This window comes from Ostrea edulis, chromosome 8 (assembly GCF_947568905.1).
Source record: "Ostrea edulis chromosome 8, xbOstEdul1.1, whole genome shotgun sequence".
NCBI lineage: Eukaryota > Metazoa > Mollusca > Bivalvia > Ostreida > Ostreidae > Ostrea > Ostrea edulis.
Genome location: NC_079171.1, coordinates 68,679,616 through 68,688,830, shown reverse-complemented (window position 1 = coordinate 68,688,830; position 9,215 = coordinate 68,679,616). Strand labels below are relative to the sequence as shown.

Here is a 9,215-nt window from a genome sequence, read left to right as displayed (position 1 = left end):
GTCTGAAGAGATTGTTTAACTCAATTGTAGTTACACACGCAGTGTGATGACTTCCGTATGAAGTGCTTTTAAGTGTCTACCTCATTGGGAATTCCCATTACTGCTTCAGAGTATATGGCTAATTGAACTAAAACAAAATCAAGTTACTCGATGTGTTAAAATTAATTACAATATAATCACATTGATTGGTTATATAATGATTAATGCGCATATTCACAAATGTTTGAATTGATTTTATTTAATATTTATGCTAATATCTAGGAAATTAATTGCTTTTTTTTTTACATATACATCGATATACATATTTGTGTTTTATATACACGATAAACATGAAGACTGTGAAACAAGGAAAAGGTTTGAATTTACAAACACTCTATTACTATGGAGAAATGTTATGTATTTTGGTATTACTTTAATAATTAAAAGAAATGTAGATTAGATAAGGGCTGGAGTAAGGATATGATAATACAGTCTCACCTTTCTGGGTTTCTTATCCTACAATATATCCGGTAATGTATTAAATGCTTATCCTTCACAAAAAGCACAAATAGTTTACTCGAGGTAAATCAATGTAAACATGGATTATCTCAGTAGCTCAACGAACAACAACTCGTCACGTTTTGCTGAAGATAAGACCGTATTGATTGTAAAGTTACGTTACCTTGTCTGATATAGCTAAGATCTACAGGACTAAGCTCTTTATAGATATTTCAACTTTTCTGTGTATGTGTTTGATGTAAAACTTATACGGTTCCAATGTTGATGCACCAGATGCGCATTTAGACAAATACTGTCTCTTCAGTGATGCTCAAGCCGAAATGTTTGAAATTCGAAATAATAATAAATTTGTAAGAGCTAAAAAGAAAACGAGGCAAATTACTACAAAAATCAAAAACAAAACCATAAAAAATCCGTAGGTATATCGTACAAACATCAACAATATATTCTAAAATATCAAACGTTTACGAAAAAGGAAATATTCATATCTAATGATCATTCAGCTCCGCATGGGGACGGTCAGGGTTTAAATCCTGGTTGCGACAGACCTAAGTCGTTAAAGCAGGTAGTGACAGTTCCATCGTCAAACCGTCGGAATCAAGAGTGAATACCATGTCTCCTCGGAGATGACATTTAAAATGGATGTCCCGTGTTACGGTAGGTGTGGCATGCTAAAAACCCTCACTGCTCAATGGCTGTAAGCGCCGAACATAGGCCTACATTCGAAGTCCTTTGCCGGTGTTGGTGACGTCTCTATATGGTTAAAAAAATCGAAATTCACGTCAAACAATACGCAATCAATCAATCAATCCAATAGTATTACTTTTTTATAAACACCACTCTGATTCTACGCACACGTACCCTGGCGCTTTAATAAAAACATGCTGTAATAGTTCCTGAGCGACAATATCTTCGTAGTCTTTCGTGATTATATCTTCCAACAGCATGTAGGAATTACCACAGGCACGAATTGTACTCCTTTCTTACATATGGAGCTGATTTTTTTATATTCTTATCGTATAAGGTTTGCTCAAATGTTTTTACATTAGAAGAAAATATCTTTCCTTGTATTGTTCAACTCTAATCAAAGACTCACAATATGGAGTATATTATTACAAGAGTATGATATTGATATCAAACATATCAAAGACAGAGATAATGTTGTAGCAGATGTTCTATCAAGTGTGTCATGAGTATGTTTTCTTGTATTTTTCTTTTTTGCTTTCATTGATATACATTACATATTTGAGTTTTCATTGTCTTTCAAACATTTTAAGTGTTGTGTATATCACTAATTGCACTGAGTTAACATAGAGTGTTCTAGAGAAGTTATGTTTACATGTAAAACGTATACGGTACCAATTTTTATGCACCAGATGCGCATGTTATGGTTACATGCGACTGATATTGTTAGACTCATATTATTTTTAGTAGAACGATTACGTAATGGTTGCTTCATCGTCTTTCGAGGTTGTACTAGAAAATTAATTCCTATTATGAACGGTGAAGATGACGAAGAGTGGTCAATCTCATAACTCCTACAATCAATACAAAATAGATAGCTGGGCAAACACAGACTTATGTGCAAAGATGTGCTCAATGCTCAGTGTGTGGTTACACGGGTAATCATTTTTTTTGCTAGGTTAGGATCCAGGTTAGAATAGGTCCTCAGTATATCTTGGTTGTCCTAGAAGACGACTAGATGGGGCGGTCCTTCGGATGAGACCGCAAAAAAACGAGGCGCCGTGTCACAGCAGGTGTGGCATGATACAAATTCCTCCCTGCGCAAAGGCCATAGGCGCCGACTATACGCCAAAATGTTGCTGCCCTTCACCTGCAGTTGAAGTTATGAGTAAAATATTCTCGAGAGGGACGTTAAATAATATCCAATCAATCAATATTAACAAGTGTGTGGCCTTGTATCTGTTGACTGTCTAGAGTAATAAACTTGCATAATCTGCATATTTGGCCCTATTTGGGGTAAGTTTATAGTATTTGCAATAATGTGACACACGTGTGTTATAATGTAAAACGTATAGGGTACCAATTTTGATGCAACAGATGCGCATTTCGACAAGTAATGTCTCTTCAGTGATGTTCAACCGAAATGTTTGAAATCCAAAATAGCTATGAAGTTTTGGAGCTAAATATAGCCAAAAACAGCGTGCCAAAAAGTGGAGCCAAATTCGTCCAAGGATAAGAGCTATGCACGAGAGAGATATTCCTTAATTTTGAAATTAATTTCTAAATTTTATAACAGCAATTAAATATACATCCATATTTTCAAGCTAGTAACCAAGTACTAAGCTACTGTGCTGTAGAGACCCTCGGGGACTAACAGTCCACCAGCAGAGGCCTCGACCCAGGGGTCATAATGTAAACGTATATATAAATGTTAATTACATTGGTACATAGAGTGGTGATAATATTTAGTTTATAAGCAAATATTTATCAAGGTCAGTCATTTGTATATCTTGACTTTGTGTAATGATCTGTGCAATTATTTCCATGATTATCCATATGTTATTTGAATCTCATTTTTGTACATGTAACTTAAACTAATTTTCTTTCCTCGTGGTTTAGTGTACAGCACACTGCTATTTTTGTCATAGTATACTCACACCTATTTGAAACTACATTTGAAACTTGACTTTAATAAATTGATAACTTGGTCATCACATATATATATGTCATGCAGAAATGTCGTGTATATTTGTGGTTAACGGTGGGAGGGGGGCTATCAATCCGGCACTCACACATCAACAGACTCTATACTACAATAGTAATGACTCTCAATTGCAAAAAGCACTTGTTATATGTAGCTAAAGTTTGCGACATACATCCAATTTGTTCTCATCATTATCCATTAATACCGTGCATATTTGAGATTACGTAACGTCATCCACTTCATGTTAACACTTTAAAGAGTCAGCGTCACCGATCTCCATGTCGAATATTTTATCAACCCCCGATTTATGACGTCACATTACGTGCAACTTTTGTAATTATGTTATGAATATGCATCATGACAAAAGACATTTACAGTGGGTTTTTGTTGTTGTTATTTTTTTTTTTTTTTTTTTTTGATTTGTATGAAATTTACCTGATCAGGATATGGGGCTCACGGCGGGTGTGACCGGTCAACAGGGGATGCTTACTCCTCCTATTCACATGATCCCACCTCTGGTGTGTCCAGGGGTCCGTGTTTGCCCAACTATCTCTTTTATATTGCTTATAGGAGTTATGAGATTGATCACTGTTCGTTATCTTCAACTTACACTGTACAGAGACGGCATTTACTGTGGGTTTTTTTTTGGGGAGGGGGGGGGCGGTCTGTATGAAATTTATTGTACAGAAGGACGGTGGAGTCGTTGTACGACTCGATTGGCATGCCCCTCTGTACACTAAATTTCATACAAACGATAAAAAAGTTCTGTAAATATGAAATACGTCTTAAGGCGTGACCGTGTTTGAAGGCGAAGCAAAAGGTATTGCAATTTCATTATAGAATAAAAATATTCCAAACTTAGCGCCTAAAGTATGAGGACAGAGATCCACCAAAGTACCCTAGCTTGTTACGCGACTTTAGATATTTGATCCGCCTATTCATTGAACGCGGGAAATATAACGCAATTGATCCAAACAGTGTATCGTGACGTCATATTCATCGTCGACGTTCAGCAAATTTACAATCATAGGATACATGGTACAATACTTCGTATCCATGCCGCAGCCATTTTGAAACGAATTCGAGGCTCTCAGTCGGTGTCTAGGGACGCTCAATCATCATAGAAACCAATCAGAAATTGGATATGAAAGCAGCTATAAATCAATGGAGTCAAAGTCTTAGACTTTTGCCACTAATTTCACAAAACATGATCGATAGTTGAGCAAATAGAGTTGTTAGAATTCCTAGAGCAACGCAAACAAAGAGTTATGCAACTTTTGTTTAGGGATACATACTCGAGTAGAAGGTATATGAAAACATAGCCGTTACAATGTATTATCTGTATTGCGCTAATTGAGAATAGCGATATCATTCATGCTAATAAAACTGTTTGTTAAAAATCATTTTGAATTATAAACAAAAGTATTTGAATGACAATATCGCGTCATGTATACAGGTAAACGTGATTCATGACAATTGTATGATTTTGATATGAACATTTGGGTCAGAAATGTCGATAGTATTAATTCTCTAGCTGATTTTTTCACCGTTTTCATGTTATGATGTTTGTGGGAATCAGACCCCAAGAGAAAAATATCGAATTTGAAATATAGTCCAGGATGTTGGAAAGATGATGTTGATAAGATGCAAAGCATATCCCTCAAGGATAAAAAAATGATCCACCCTATGTTGAAATGGTTTGATGTTGAAGTTGTGATTATGATTTTTATTTCATGGTTTGTTGAATTTGCTTATTGTTATAGTAAAGTTTATATACATACATGAAGTTTATAAATGGATACAGCAAACTGTAAAAAGAATTAATTAGTATTAAAACCTGATTGAATTCTAAACTAATTTAAGTTGAATTAAAGAGGTTCACACCTGACATTTGGAGTTATGTCAATTTTTAGGGAAGTGTATTTTTGAGTTCTACATTGAAGGGAAATTGGAAAATTAAAAAGAAAAACTGGGGTCGTAACGCTTGTTATTGAGCTATAATGTTCTAAATATAACCTTTCTGCACTTAAAATTTATGTAATCAAACTTGATTTTTATGTTAGTGTCAACACCACATGTGCAACACAAATCAAGCATTGCATAAAATAGATGCATACCCATGTCCTCTAACACTACAGATGAAAAAAGAAATTAATACTAGAAAAGGAAATAAATAATGACTTTTTTGCACTTGATATACAAACAACTTCATGATATCAAAATTTAGAATTTAAAAGGACATATTAGGAGTAATGTCAATTTCTAAAATTTTACATAATTCCCAAGGTCTGGTCTTCCAATTAAAAATGCAACTATAAAACGTTAGTGTTGGAGATCATTTTTTTAATTATTGGCGAAAATACTGAATTTTTATACAAAATTTTGTGTAAATTCATTATAGCTTTTTTAAGAATCGGTGTTCTGTTTGGATAACATATATCAACCAAGTTAATAAATTATAACATTTGAACTAGTTCTAAGTCTCAACTACCTGTATCATGAATTATAAAACTGAAATGCACGTATAGGAGTATACAAATTGACGATACATTGGATGAAATAGAAACTGTAATATCATGCAGAACTAGAACTTTTTGGTTAGTGAATCCTTCCACCACAAAATATACTTCCTGTCGAACCCTTTCAAAATTTGAATTGACACAAAAATGTTCAACTGGATAGGGTTCAGCAATAGATGTGTAATATGTTTGCACCAATGAGATTAATATTGACCCAGTGAATACTTAGTTGTAGCATCCTGCGCAGTTTTACTCAAAAGCTCAGGTGCTAACTTCCTTAAGCAACATTTGTTTGATCAAATCAGTGGTGTTAAATATGATTTTGTTATCAAAGATAAGCTTTGGAAGTTAAGTGCATGATGGTTATAAACATTGAAACACATTTCAGCAGACAACATTATATTGCTGGGAATTTAACGCAATAATTTCAAAAATGTAATTCACAACTGAATTGTCGATTTGAAGGTCCCACAGAGAATGTTGAATCGAATTTATTTGAAATATGGCCATCACTGAAGAGACATTATTTGTTGAAATGCGCATCTGGTGCATCAATATTGGTACCGTATAAGTTTTACAATAGAAACGGAAAAGAATGTTCTGTGAAAATAACATATATATTAAGGGGTGACCGTGTTTGAAGGCGAAGGAAAGGGTATTGCAATTTGATTGTTGGGTACACATATCACATACTAAGCGCCAAACCTATGAAGACCGAGCTTTACCAAAGTACCCTAGCTTGTTACACAAATTTAGATTATATTTGTCCGCCTATTGATTGAATGCGGGAATTATAACGCAATTGATACCCACAGTGTATTGTTACTTCATATTAACTCTCGATGTTTAACAAATCTACAAATATAGTAGACATGGTACAATACGCGTTATTCACGCCGAGGCCATTTGGAAACGAAATCGAGGCTCTCAGCCGGTGTCCAGGGACCCTCAATCATCAAGGAAGCCATTAAGGAATTTGATGTGAAAACAGATATATAGTAATGGAGTCAAAGTCTTAGACTTTTGCCACCAATTTCACAAAACATGAGCGATAGTTGGACAAATAGCGTTGCTAGAATTCTTAAAGCAAAGCAGATAAAGTGTTATTCAAGTTTTGTTTAGGGGCACATGCTCGACGTAGAAGGTACATGAAACATAACAGTTAGTATGTCTATTAGGCTAATTGAGATTATCAGTATTATCCATGTTGATAAATCCCTTTCTTAGAAATAATTATGAATTATAAACAAAGGTATTTTAATGAAACTCGCATCATATATACGACTATACATTATTCAAGACAATGTATGACTTTGATATGAATATTTAGGTCAGAAATATTGATATACACATGGGCTTTTTATACCTATATAGACTTGATAGGCAGGGCAATTATCTAAGAAGGAAAGGGTTACATTTATGAACACTCAATTGCTATTAATATATGCTACGTACCTTTAGTATTTTGATATTATTTTAATGCTTAAAACAAATGATATGAGAATAAGATAAGATTGATTAAGGAAATGGGAATACAGTTTACGTTTTCTGGGTTAAAATAACATTTCCAGTAATTTATCTGATGCTTACCCTTCACAACAAGCATAAATACATTACTCGAGGTAAACCAACATAAACATGGATAATCTCAGCTGCTCAAAGAACAACAACCCTTCACGTTTTGCAGAGAATAAGACCGCACTGATTTTACAGTTATGTTCCTTGTCTGATGTAGCTCCGATTTACTCAAACTAGTTTGCATGAATACGCTGTTGATATATTTTTTAAAAACTTTTCTGTGTATATATATGATAGTGATGTAATGGCTAAAAGGTTACCACAACGAAAAATGCTTAATATCACACATTCCGTTATGAAATATAATACTAAGGTTAGAGCAGTCGCATGCCCTGGAAACATCAGGAATAAAAACAGATACCTAGGGGAAGTAAAAATTCCCAGTTACACCGTCATAATCTAGATTGAAGTAATTATATAAAAATGTATATCCATTTACTCATTAAGCATACAGGACTCACGGCAGGTGCGAACTGTCAAAAAGGGATGCGTATCCGTCTTAAGCACTTGATCCCGCCTCTGGTATATCCGGTGTTGACTTAATATATATTTTATATTTCTGATAGGAGATACGGTATTGATCACACTTCGTTATACCCACTGTTTGTATCAAAGTGGAAGTATAAGCGATTCCATACGACGACATACGATTACATGGATTGATGGTAATACTCGAGGAAATGTTAATCACAGGGTGACAAATGGTTACATAAACTAAAAAAAACAACATATAAATTTGTTTGGTGTCGTACAGACCTCTACAATTATTTCTAAAATGTAAAACGTTGACAAGACAGGGTACTGAATGATCATATGCACGGAAATAAAGTCATCGAAATTGTTAAATATATATTCAAACAAGAGATATAGCGAATTGGTCGTTAAGATATGACAACATGAATATAGAACTGAATGTTCCATAGATTAAACTCATCGATGTCTAAAAGGTAACTAGATATTCACTCAAATGTGACAAAATTGTTACTGATGATATCCGAAATGAGACTGATTTATTGCTAATTAAATTGTGACTGAATAACTACTGAAAGATGATTGAAAAGTAGTTCAATAGTGAATTTGACTGAATGGACATTTAAAAGTACCTGTAATTAGAAGATGACTCACTTTATTCATCTATCCACCCATCACAATAGCGTTCTATGCCTATATTATCTTAATGTTTAACGTAATAACTTCTTACTTTGTGTGTTCTGTGCGACAGTAGTAAAACAACATGTTTTTATAAACTCACTGCAACAATAGGTAAAAAAAAATAATAAAAAAAGGAATGAATGAAGGAAAAATAAAAATAGCGAGGCGCTTTATTGGTGTTTGAGTGTTAAGTCAAATGTTTGCTTTGTTTAGGATATTGCATTGCATTCTTTCTTTAAAAATGCGTGTGCAGATATACTCATTATTCGCAATTAGGGAGTGAAATAGAAAAAAAAAATACGTGAGAAATGGGTATTCATTCTACCACCAATAAGTATTCAGGTAAAGTCACTGATATTTGCAACTTAAGTACCATAATATTTCTATGACAGACACACGATCTTCATTTGAGAACGTTTATTTTTATTAATAAGATTTAAAAAAAACAACAAAGAACCAATGTCCACATTGTGAAATTTTACAGCATAAGGCGGTCAATCAGCCACAGTACGCATCAGTGTTGGATTAGTGTGCTGAATATCACAACACCCAAACATAACGCAATATCCCTAACCATTCAACAATGAAAGTGGCTGTATAAGGTTTTTCCTTTAAAATACATCCTACTTATACCCATTCATCAAAATAAGAACGAACAACCGGAACCACGTGTAGTAATCTGAATGGATTATTTAAACACTTATAAACAAGCGTGTAGTGTGATGACTTCCGAATAAAGTGCGTTTGAGTATGTACGTCAATTTGGATTCCCTGTAGTGCTATTGGAGACATGGTTAATT

At 34.1% G+C, this 9,215-nt stretch overlaps 1 protein-coding gene across 2 annotated transcripts in view; it reads right to left on the bottom strand.

Moving 5' to 3' along the window:
• Positions 1 to 491: 491 nt before the first annotated feature.
• Positions 492 to 9,215, bottom strand: part of LOC130046339 (uncharacterized) — a 79,527-nt gene continuing 70,803 nt past the window's right edge. The window contains exon 4 of one of the 2 annotated variants that reach the window (XR_008797781.1): positions 492 to 1,251. The gene's annotated coding sequence lies outside the window, so the exon portion shown is untranslated. Of the gene's footprint in view, positions 1,252 to 4,236; positions 4,411 to 9,215 lie in introns of those variants that run through there. The other variant, XR_008797780.1, reaches the window with a different exon arrangement.